Genomic DNA, 13000 nt, shown 5'->3' with positions numbered 1-13000 from the left:
GAGGCTGTGCCCCCTGCCCTGGTGCTGGGCCAGGGGACCTAAGGCCACACTCCCAGTCCCAGTGCCGGGCTGGGGGACCTGAGGCTGCGCTCCCCCGCCTGGCGGGGCTTGACAGGGGACCTTAAGGTGCGCCCCTTCACCCCAGTGCTGGGCTGGGGGACCTCAGGCTGCTCCCCTCAACCCGGGCCGGGGGACCTCAGGCCATGCCCCCCCGCCCAGCAGGGCTTGATGGAGAACCTGAGGCTGCACCCTCCCTTGGTGGGGCTTGACGGGGGACCTGAGGCTGCACCCACTCCCAGTGGGGCTTGACAGAGGACCTGAGGCTCTGCCCCCCCCTCCTGGCGCTGGGCCGGGGGACCTGAGGCTGTGCCCCCAGCCCAGTGGGCTTGACAAGGATGGGACCAGTCGGGTCTGGATCTAGCCCAATGGGGGGGGGGCGGCCAGGTCTGGGTCTGGGTCTCACGCGATTTTGAGGTGCATGTGGGTGGGCGGGGACTTGACTCTGGGTCCCCTGGTGCACCCGGGACTCTGACAGAAGGAAGATTTTCCTATACATTTTACTAATTTTCTTTCATCTCTGACACTTCTATTACAGAGAAAGGGCAAATAGCAATATTAAAATATTTCCTCTAATTAATCCCCTTTTAATGTGCATGAATTCCGTGCACCGGGCCACTAGTGTATTTATAATTCTGTATATTCATTGTATACAAATGAGCCATGTAGTATCTAATGCTTTGTGTCTGGATTTTTTTCTCTCAACATTATTTTTGTGAGATGTGGCCATGTTTTTGTATGTAGCAGGTGTTCACTTTTTATTATTATTGCTCTGTAGTATTCCATGGTGTGAATTTATTTATTTATCCATTCTATTCCTGATGGACATTGGGGCTGAATCCAGTTTGAGGATATCAAGAATAATGCTGTGATAAATATCATTCTGAAGAATTTTTAGTGATCAGATACTGAGTCTACATCTAGGAGTGTAATTGCTGGGCCTTGGTTCTATGTATGTTCAGTATTGACAGATAATCCTATATAATAAAAGGCTAATATGCAAATCAACCGAATGGCGGAAGAACTGGTCACTATGACAGTGCACTGACCACCAGGAGGCAGATGCTCAATACAGGGGCTGCCCCCTGGTGGTCAGTGCACTCTCACAGGGGGAGCGCTGCTCAGCCAGAAGCCAGGTGGTGGCAGGAGCCTCTCCCACCGCGGCGGCAGCGCTAAGAATGTCTGACTGCCGGCTTAGGCCCCTTAGGGGAGCGGGCCTAAGCTGTCAGTTGGACATCTCCTGAGGGCTTCCAGACTGCAAGAGAGTGCATGCAGGCTGGGCTGATGGGACCCCCCACCCCCTCCTCCAGTGCATGAATCTTGTGCACCAGGCCTCTAGTATTAAATAACTTTCCAAAGTGGTTGTACCCATTTTTATTCCTGCAGGCAATATTTAGAAATTCCAGTTTAAATTCAAGAATGGGCAATCTTTCAAATTTTAGCCATTTTGGCAGAAAAAATAATCTCATTTTAATAATGTTTCTTTAGGCAATCACTTTTTGCTTTGTTAGCTAATTTTACATTCACATACAATAGTTGTACATAAATGTCATAAGTCACTACATACAACTTCATACTCTAAAAGTTTTAGTCATCACCACTTCTGACTTTCCTACATTGTCTTCCACATGCAATAATATATAGTAATAATAATAATAGATGAAGTCTGTTGAAGGCTTACTATATGCCAGACACTATTTATTTCTCTTAAGATTATTTAATTAATTTGTTCCTCATAGCATCACAAGGAGATAGATTCTAGCATTATCTTCTTTTTACAGGGTCCAGAACTGAAGCCCAGATAAATAAATTAACAAGTTAGTAACTGGTGACACTTGGGTTAAGTCATAAGCAGTTCAAGTTCAGAGCCCTTGCTAAAGAATATTTTGCATTACCACGTACTCATATGTAGTAGAAAATCCAGCATCCTCCCAACATCCCCAAAAGTTCTTGGAGGCTTATATTTTGTCCCTATTCATGTCTTTCTCATATGGCTGGCTGCTGATGAGTAGATACTGCCACTCTTAATTTTTCTATCTGTCCTACGCTCCTATAAGCTGGGTGTGACCTGCAGCATGTTTTCCTTAAAATATCCCAGGAAATGCATTATATTGATTGAAGAGAGTTATGTCACATCATAACAAGGCTATTAATATAAAATTCAATATAATGTTTTCATGTACCTAAAATCCTATTGCCAGGCAGAACAATGAGCATTTGTCACTGGCTGTCTTCTCCGCAGGTCCTCATACTGATGCCATTTTATTGTTTCTCTTCATCCTCTCCTTAGTATTTTCCTTTCATCTCTCCAAAATATTACTCAACCCCAATATAAGCATTGTAGAGCATCTTAGCTCTATTGAATTACTGTAGAAAACTTTTTAAAAAGCTTCTTGTTTGGTTATATTGAACTATTTAGTTCTTTTGATCTGATTTCTTGGCCTTTCAGTCATCCTCATGGGCCCTCTGTTTTCTCAGCTATAATGGATGATCATGGAGTTTGTTGATATTGTAGCCTTTTTATCAACCTGATAAAATACTCTTTTTTTTTTAATTCTCACCCGAGGATATTTTTTTAATTGATTTTTAGAGAGACAGAGTGGAAGGGAGGGATGGATGCAGAGGAAGAGACAGAGAGAGAGAGAAATATAGATCTTAGAGAGACACATGGATTGGTTGCCTCCTACACACGCCCTGACTGGTGCCAGGGATTGAATCTGCAACCCAGGTATGTGTCCTTGACCTTAAATAGAACCCGTGACCCTTTGGTGCATGGGCCAACACTCTAACCACTGAGAAACACTGGCCAGGGCTGATCAAATTCTTAATTATGGCCTCTTTGTGTCTGTCTTTTATTTATTTATTTTATATTATTTTTAAAATACTTTTTTATTGACTTCAGAGAGGAAGGAAGAGAGAAAGGGATAGAAACATCAATGATGAGAGAGAATCATTGATTGGCTGCCTCCTGCATGCCCCACATTAGGGACTGAGCCTGCAACTTGGGTATGCGCCCTGACTGGGAATTGAACTATGACCTCCTGGTTCATAAGTCGACACTCAACCACTGAGCCATGCCCACCGGGCTATTATTTTATTTTGTTTCTCATGTCAGATGGCTAATGTGCTGAAATCCTAACAAGGTTTGTGGGAGGCTCATCTCACACAAGATTGTGAACACCCAATCATCATGTTTATGAACTACAAAAGGATCCTGTTTGTCTCTTTTTTAGTATCAGAAACCTTGGTTTTGTTAGGTGAAAACAGCTGCTGTAACAAACAACCCTCCAAATGCATAAAGGCTCCAATACAAGAGACATTTATCTCTTATCCTTTCGAAACCCATAATAGATGCTCCTGATTGGTGAGCTCCACAGGGCGCTACAGGTGTCTAGGTTTCTCTACTCCAGAGCCCTGCTACCTTCAACACATAGCTGCTCAGATTTCTATCCTTTTTGGCATCAACTCAGGGGAAGGAGACAGAGCGTGGAGGATGAGAGCTGGGAGATTTTTATGAACCAAGCACATCTGACCACAAGCAGCCTGGGAAAGGTACTCTGGCTGCAGGTCCTGGAAGGAGAGGATATGGGTCTGATGATGCCTGGTAGTCTCTGCCCCTGAGCCACGTGGAACTCTATTCTCCTCTGGAAACAAAACTAGTCTCCATCATTCTGACATGTTGTTAGTAAACATGTTTGATGAAACACAGAACAGGAATGCACCTACCAAATAGATTTTTGGCAGCTTCACATGCAATGAGACTAGGAGGACAAGCAGAGGTCAAGGTTCATAGGGCCCGAACGAGGAAAAGAGGAAAAAGAAAAGTAGTGTACCTATATCACTGGCCTAGGGCAGTGATGGCGAACCTTCTGAGCTCGGCGTGTCAGCATTTTGAAAAACCCTAACTTAACTCTGGTGCTGTGTCACATATAGAAATTTTTTGATCTTTGCAACCATAGTAAAACAAAGACTTATATTTTTGATATTTATTTTATATATTTAAATGCCATTTAACAAAGAAAAATCAACCAAAACAATGAGTTCGCGTGTCACCTCTGACACGCGTGTCATAGGTTCACCATCACTGGCCTAGGGTATTAGGTTGCATTAACCATGTCTATTTATCAATCCTTCATGTTCAATGCACTCAACAAAGAATCCATACTTTGGCATTTTTTTCCTGTGAGAAATGAAGTAGGAAGGATATGATTTCACAGATAGGGAACCTGGGATTTCAGAAAGGTTGAAGTCATGCAATAAGGAATTTGGGGCAGTTATGTGAACTTCCTTGTTCATTTGATGTTACTGCTAAACACCCGCACTTGGGGTTTGAGGGTGGGGTTATGCTTGATGCTCCCACCTCCCTCTTTCCCCCTATCGCTTATGCTCTTTGCTGCAAAAGCTGGCTGGATTGGCCTCCAAAAACGTTTATGAGACAGAATTGACATTTTCCCATTGTTTTCCAAAACTATTGCTATTTGGAGCCTGCTTGGTAAACTGGCCAATTGTGTTCCCATTAAATGATATTTTCTGTCTTTTCCATTTCTATTTTTACTCTCAGATCATGAGTCTCTGGCTTACAGACATTCACTCTTCCTCAAATTATTAGAGGCCGGGGCAATAAGCAGAAGCAAATAGAAAGTGACATGTGTTTTTACTTATAGATGCTGGAATTTTCTCCTCACTCCATTTATTGACTGTTCATAATGGTAGGGAAAACAAAGGGATAATTTCAAGGTTTAAACTACATGTTGGTAAGAATAAATATTACTGATGGGTATTAATCTAATATAGACAGGCATCCCTTTACATCCCTTCCCACATTCTGATGTGGGAAATATTTCTCCATATTAAATGGAGAATGGGGAAATCTGTGATAGGTTTCATTGTGATGAAGAAAGATTGGTCATCTAGGAATTAACAAATCACTCATTTTTATTTCAAAAGCAATTACCTAAGAAGTTAAATATTGGTTAAACAGAAAAAAATGTGAAGTCAGTGCCACAGTTAGAGCTGTGGCTCTGGCACCTTACAGTAGTGTGATACTGAGCGAGTTGTTTAACCTCTTTGCATCTCACTTTTCTCATCTGTAATAATAATAGTCATCATTGTCGGTAACATCATTACCTCTCAGGTTATTTGAATGATTGAGTTATAGACATAAAATGCTTAGCACAAGGCCTTGGCACAAATTGCCTACCCTTTAACAGGAAAAGTGATATCCTCACTAATAGATTCTAATCTTGTATAAGTCATCATCCCTCACTCCCCAACATCCACATATACATATAACAAACACACAGTAGGCAACAATACAGGTATGTTAGTGTTTGGTGTATATCCAACCATGCTTTTATCTCTATGCACATATACATGTACATGTGCATATTCATATATTATTTATATGCTTTTTTATTTAATAAAAATTAAAATGAGATCTAAATAGCAATCCTGTACTATAATATGATTTTTTTCCTCCACTTCATGATTTTTAGCCTTTGTTCTATTATAATTATCTATTTTTAAATTTTTTCCTCAGGATTCTATTGTATAAATGTTCCATTTACTTAACCAGTCTTCTACTGAAAGACATTTGGGTATTTTTAAATGTTCACTTTACCACATAAAATAGTAAAAATCCCAATTTTGACATATTCAAGGAAATGTAATGATGCAGAAGTCATAGATGCCAATCTCTGTCAAGGTCATTTGTTGTTATTTTAAGGGTGTGGACATGGCACCCAATGGCAATAGTACTTGTTCAAAGTCACATCCTATATAATAAAAGGCTAATATGCAAATTGACCAAAAGGCGGAACGACCTGTCACTATGATGCGCACTAACCACCAGGGAGCGGACGCTCAATGCAGGAGCTGCCCCCTGGTGGTCAGTGCACTCCTGCTCCCCCCAAGGAGCGGGCCTAAGCCATCAGTTGGACGTCCCCTGAGGGCTCCCAGACTGTGAGTGGGCACAGGCCAGGTTGAGGGACCCCTTCTCCCCAAGTGCACAAGTTTTGTGCAATGGGCCTCTAGTATCTAATAAGTGCTGATATGAGACTTGCCGGGAGCCGGTCCATGCTTGCTGTTTCAAGGGACCTGGCATATATGGCATACTGTTCTTAATATGTTTGCTCACCTTCTTGGCACTATGTGTTTTAACCAAGGTCTCTGAGAAAGGTTGTTTCCCCAGGTAGGGATTTTCCCCTGAAGTTAGGGAGGGAATAAAACCTCTTAACTAAGTGCCAGGTGGGTAATTAATCACTTTAACTACGAACAATCATGCTTAAGCTACATAATCTTTACTCCCTGGAATGGAGATAAGAAACGCCCTAACCTTTGAAATAGAGATTGATAGGATTGGAATCAACTGGTATAAATACAGATGTAAGAAGACAGAACACACAGAACTAGAGACAGAAGAACTTCGCTGGAGAGAACATGGCAAAAGATCCTGGACTGAACCTGACTACAGAAATGGGCAAGAGAACCTGACTAGAACCTGGTGACTGAACCTGGCTGGAGAACCTGGACTGAACCTGGCTGGAGAACCTAGCAAGAGAACATGGACACAGAACCTGGCTGGAGATCTGAAGCAGAACCTCTCTGGAGATCCAGACCAGAACTTGGCTGGAGATCCTGGCTAGAGATCCTGGCTAGGCTGCTGATCAACTGAACGCTGTCTTTGTGTCATTCCTTCTTCGCCAACTCCATCCACACCTTTGGGGACCCCTGGACCTGCTGGGGTTGGACCCCGGCATGAGACTCAAACCCAAGTTACCTCCTATCTTTCAGGACAACAAGTAGGGGGAGTTATTGGGAAAGGTACTGGTCTTGGAAGTATTTTGATCTTAGAAACTAGGGGTCAGAGATGGAATGTGACTCGCCCAGGATCACACAGCCAGCAAGTGACAGATGACCAAGATTCTTTCCTTGACCAATCTCTAGCCAGACTCCCCTGAACCCTCTTCTTGACTAGGCCTAAACCTTTGTCTTTAAAGACTTTAATAAAAACACCAACATAGTTTCTAACAGCTCAAGGCCACATCCTTAGGACGACCCTAACCTCCTTTAAAGTGCCTGCCTAAGAAAACTAAAGGTTCCCATTTTTCACTTCCCTGACTCAATCCCCTGTCTGTTCCTTATTCTCTTTTGAAAACATTCAGTCACTTCCATACAATTCAAAGTTCAGTTCAGTTCAGTTCATGCTGGACTCTTTTCCCATTGCAATGATTAATCCTTACCACCTTAACTACTGTCTGGCTTTGTTTACCTTTAACATGGAACAGGGCTGTTCTAGAACCCAGATTGCCCTGTCTAATCATGAGCTCTTCCATGAATCCCAGGATTTTACCTTTGAGGGAATTAAAAGCAACCCAGGACACTGCTGAAATGCTGACTAAGTCCAGTGACTCGGGTTGCTGGGAAGCTCTTTGTTTTCTCTTTTTCCTCTCTGGAAAGTGAAAGCTTATCCCTGTGACTGATAGTTTCTATCCCTCTTGGCAGCAAAAACAGAAAAGATCATGGGCAGCTTCTACTGTGTTTGCTGTGACACCTATCTAAATATATCCGCCATGGTCTGCCAGGTCCCCTGGATTTTCCACATTAGCTCAACCTTTTAGGCGTCAGAGGCTCTTTATCATAGGCACTCATTAGGTCTTTTAAAAAACATAAATGGCCCCAGATGGTTTTGCTCAGTGGTTGGAGCATCAGCCCACAGACTGAAAGGTCCCGAGTTCAATTCCGGTCAAGGACACATACCTTGGTTGCAGGTTTGATTCCATCACCCAAAGGGAATGTATGCAGGAGGCAACCAATTGATGTGTCTCTTTCACATTGATGTTTCTCTGTCTATCTCCCTCCCTTCCACTCTCTCTAAATATCAATGGAGAAAATATCCTTGGATGGGGATTAACAAACAAAACAAAAACCCCATAAGTGGATAACATTAGTTTTGGGCAGCAGTATGGGAAGGAAATGGGTAGAGGGTAATTACTTTTGATGGAGAAGAAGAAAGGAATTTGAATTTTTGGATAGAATGAGAAGGAATGTCATGGGCAGCCAAAGTTGTAGATTACTTGTCTAGGTAAAGGGATTGTCAAATGACAAAGGAGATTTCTCTATGTATATCAGCCTTACCCTATATAATCCTATATAATAAAAGCCTAATATGCTAAGTGTCCAGTTGTCCATTCAACCAATCAAAGCATAATATGCTAATGATATGCTAAGATCACTCAACTGCCCACTATGATGTGCACTGACCACCAGGGGGAAGACTCTCCGGCCAGTAGGTTAGCTTGCTGCTGGGGTCTCAATCAGGACTGATCGAGACGGGTCAGACATGCCTTGGAGCCCTCTCATGGTCCCTCCCCAGCTGGCCAACCTCCCACGTCCCTCCCCAGCCCCAATCATGCACCAGTGCGGTCCCTTGGCCTGGTCTGTGCTCTCTCGCAATCTGGGACCCCTCGGGGGATGTCAGAGAGCCAGTTTTGGCCTGACAGCGGAACAACCGGTGGCTATAACACACACTGACCACCAGGGTGCAGATGCTCAATGCAGGAGCTGCCCCCATTGGTCAGTGCACTCCCACAGTGGGAGTGGCACTCAGCCAGAAGCCAGGCTCTTGGCTGGTGAACACAGCGGCAGTGGCAGGAGACTCTCCCGCTTCCGCGGCAGTGCTAAGGATGTCTGACTGATGGCTTAGGCCTACTCACCACCAGGAATGGGTCTAAGCCGTCAGTCAGACATCCCCTGAGGGCTCTCCGACTGCAAGAGGGCACAGACCAGGCTGAGAAACACCCCCCCAAAGTGCACAAATTTCATGCACCAGGCCTCTAGTTGAGATATAATTCACACACCATGTAAATTACCCATTAAAGTATACAAGTCAATGGTTTTTAGTATTTCAGAAAGTTGTGCAACCATCACCACAATAAATTTTAGGCCATTTTCATTATGCCAAAGAGACCGTTTTACCCATCAGCATTTACTCCCCATTTTCCCCAACCCCTTTCAGCCTTAGGCAACCACAATCTCCTCTCTGTTCCTACAGATTTCCAGGAAAGGAGGTTTTGTTTGTTTTACCATTTGACCATTTTTAAGCGTACAATTCAACAGCACTGAGCACAATCACACTGTTGTGCAATCATCATGACCATCCATCTCCAAAACTTTTTCCTTCTAAAATTGACGTTCTATCCCCATCTATAATAATAAAAGCATAATATGCTAATTAGACCAGACATTCTTCCAGGCGACCTTCCAGATGAAGAAGGGGCTGTGAGGGCCAAGTCAAGCCGCTGCAGCTACAAGGGCCCAGCCCCTTGCAGGAATTTCATGCATCTGGCCTCTAGTTGAACAATAATTCCCCCTCCCCCTCCCCTGCAGCCCCTGGCAGCTACCTTTCTATTGTTTGTTTCTGTGAATTTGACTACTCCAGGTACATCATGTAAGTGGGATCATACAGAATCTGTTCTTTTCTGACAGGCTTATTTCACTTGGCATCATGTTTCAAGTGTTATTTATGTTGTAGCATGTATCAGAATTTCTCTCCTTTTTAAGGCTGGATAATATTCCACTGTATGTATATGCTACATTTTGTTTATTTCTTTGTTTGTCAATACACACTTGGGTTGCTTTCATCTTTTGCTTTTGTGAACATGGGACCCGCTTTCAATTCTTGTGGGTAGATAACCAGAAGTGGAATTGTTGGATTATATGATAATTGTATGCTGTTTTTTTTTATTGTTTGTTTTTGTTTTTTTAATATATCTTTATTGATTTCAGAGAGGAAGAGAGAGGGAAAGAGAGATAGAAACATCAATGATGAGAGAGAATCATTGATCAGCTGCCTCCTGCACGTCCCCCACTGGGGATCAAGCCTACAACCCAGGCATGTGCCCTTGACTGGAATGGAACCCGGGACCCTTCAGTCTGCAGGCCGACGCTCTATCCACAAAGCCAAACCAGCCAGGACTATGCTCAGTTGTTTTAGGAACTGCTATACTTTTCCCACAAAGGCTGCCTCATTTTACATTCCTACCAGCAATGCACAAGGGTTCCAATTCCTCTACATCTTCATCCTTACTAACAAACACTTACGTTCTGTTGTTGTTTTTTAAATAATAGGCATCCTAATGGGTGTGAGGTGGTATCTCATTATGGTTTTAGTTTGCATTTCCCTAGTGACTAGTGATATTGATCATCTTTTCATTGTGCTTATTGGCGATTTCTATATCTTTGGAGCAGTGGTCGGCAAACTCATTAGTCAACAGAGCCAAATATCAACAGTACTTCTTCAAAATAGACTCGCCCAGGCCGAAAACTGACTTCTGTGCATGGGCCACGAAGTTTCAATCGCACTGTCCGTGCGCCCACACGTGGTATTTTGTGGAAGAGCCACACTCCAGGAGCCAAAGAGCCGCATGTGGCTCGCGAGCCGCAGTTTGCCGACCACGGCTTTGGAGAAATGGCTTTTTGATAGAGTGTGGGGTGGGATGAGGGTGACTGCAGGTTGGGTGGTCAAAAAATTCTCTAAGGAGAATTTAAGCTGAGACCTGAATGATGATAAAAAAGGCATCAACCCTGAAACAACCAGAGGAAACTGTTCCAGAATAAGAGAAACTGAGAGGGCCAGAAGCAGGGACGGGCTTGGCATGATTAAGGAATGGAAATAAGGCCAGGGATTCTAGAGAGGAAGGGCCAGGGTGGGCATGGGCCAGGTCTTACAGGACCCAGCAGGCATTGTACGGCTTTTGAACATAATCTGTGCACCAGGAGAGTCACAGAAGGGTGTTGAGCAGGAGAGTGAACTCATATGATAAAAATTTTTAATAGATCATGCTGACTGCTGTGTCAAAAATAGACCATGCAGGGCAAGAGTAAAAGCACCAGACCCGTTCAGAAGCTCTTGACGGTGTCATCCAGGTTGAACTTGAGAACGGCTTGGTTCAGGCTGGGGCAGTCGAAACAGAAGAGGGGAAGTTTGGGATTGGGTGTTGGAGGTGGACCTGAAGGTTGCTTTGATTGTGATGAGGTGACCACAGAGGGCTTGGACAGAAATGCCACAATCAGACAAGAAAGAGTTCTCTAAGGCAATGAGCCTCTTTCCTCCTCAAATGGCTTCTGGGGGACACTGACAAATAATGATGATGTGGCTTTGAAAGAGATCAAGAACTTGAAACACTATGCGAAGGAATCACAACTCTGAGGGCAATGAGGTGTAATTAAAGGTTTTTAAAATAAAACACTGATGGGAACCAAGCTGTGCTCTTAGGTCTTATCACCACCGGGTCAATTCATAGACTTAGCAATAAGGAAGATGAGTCCCAATTGTGTGAGCATGTGCGTGCGTGTACACATGTGTGGTTAAGCAGGGAAAGTGAGAGCAATTTGAACAGGAAAGCCAGCAGACTTCTTCAGAGGTTAATTTACTTCTCTGTTTATGGATATCGCTATGGTGATGCAAGAAAGCTAGCCAAGAGGACAGAGAACAGTTGACTCTCTCCGCATTTAATAATCTGATTTTATGTAAGACATTGAGAAAGAATGCAATAACTCAGGGCTTTTGCTGAGAGCATTAAAAGAAACCAGATGAGGCTGAGCTCACATCCTCCCCAGCCACACCAGTGCCCCTCCTCGGGGGCGGGGTTTCAGGCCCAGCTGTCCTGGCACTACCCTGCCTGACATTTGGAGGAACTTGCCCTGCATGTTGCCCCCTCTCTCCCTGCTGCTCCTTCAAACCACAATGTTGCAAGCACTCCACAACGTGAAATAAAACCAAGGAAATAGAAAAGGAATTCTGCCTATAAAAGGGGTTTGCAAAAGGAGGCTGGTTTCATTGGTGGATGGAAGCTTCTCCCCGCTGGAGAATTAGCTGATACGGCCCTGAGCATGGGTCCCAGAGAAGCTGTAGATTTTTATTTAGTTTTGGATTTTTCCACTTTTTTTCAGGAAGTCAGTGTTCAGAAGCTGGTGGTCAAGGTATTTCTCTCTCCACTCCCCCTAATTAGAAACACATTCTTTCTGTTGTTGTTCAGGACAAAAAAAAACACACCATTAAGTTTTCACTTTTCTCAGTATCAGCATAAGGTTGTCTCTCTACATGGATTTTTTAAATATGAGCTATAAAAATGAAAAGAGACCTCTCATCATTCTGAGTTATAAACCCTGGGCATCCTTAATGTTTTTTTAGTAATACCTTCACTCATTCCACAATTTTTGAGCACCTGCCACACACCAGACACTTAGTAGGAGCTAAGAATATAGAGATGAGTAGATTTCCCCTTCTCTAACTACCACAATAACAGTACTGAGAATTATGGCCGGTATCTTTTACTCTTTGCTATGTACATGCCATTGTGGTAAGTCTGTTCCATGCATAGCCTCACGTTAGCCTCCCAGCAATCATACAAAGTATTAGTATTGCCCTAATTGCTTAGATGAGGAAGCTGGGGCATTATTGCCTGGCACGGAAGCTCAGTGATAATTGGGCATTCTGTGTGGTATGATTTGAGGAGTCACAAGAAAGGCCACTGGCATTCCAAAAGAGCAGAGCCTAGATACTTAGTTCCTTAGTGTTAACAGTAAGATAAGAATTACCAGTCGTCAGACTGGTGCAGCCACTGTGGACAGTATGGAGTTTCCTCAAAAAATTAAAAATGGAAGTCCCATTTGACCCGGTAATCCCACTTCTAGGAATAGATCCCAAGAATCAGAAACACCAATCAGAAAGGATATATGCACCCCTATGTTCATAGCAGCACAATTTACCATAGCTAAGATTTGGAAACAGCTTAAGTGCCCATCAGAAGATGAGTGGATTAGAAAACTGTGGTACATCTACACAATGGAATACTACGCTGCTGTGAAAAAGAAAGAACTCTTACCATTTGCAACAGCATGGATGGACCTGGAGACCATTATGCTAAGTGAAATAAGCCAG

General features: G+C 43.5%; 1 non-coding gene across 1 annotated transcript; it reads right to left on the bottom strand.

The window, feature by feature from the left end:
• Nucleotides 1–3166: 3166 nt before the first annotated feature.
• On the bottom strand, nt 3167–3270 carry LOC118659521. The gene has a single exon (XR_004968622.1). It is a non-coding gene; the product is annotated as a small nucleolar RNA U13 (small nucleolar RNA).
• Between the last annotated feature and the right edge of the window lie 9730 nt (nt 3271–13000).

The sequence above is a fragment of the Myotis myotis genome, unplaced genomic scaffold, assembly GCF_014108235.1.
Source record: "Myotis myotis isolate mMyoMyo1 unplaced genomic scaffold, mMyoMyo1.p scaffold_m19_p_6, whole genome shotgun sequence".
NCBI lineage: Eukaryota > Metazoa > Chordata > Mammalia > Chiroptera > Vespertilionidae > Myotis > Myotis myotis.
This window is presented reverse-complemented; position numbering and strand designations above follow the sequence as displayed.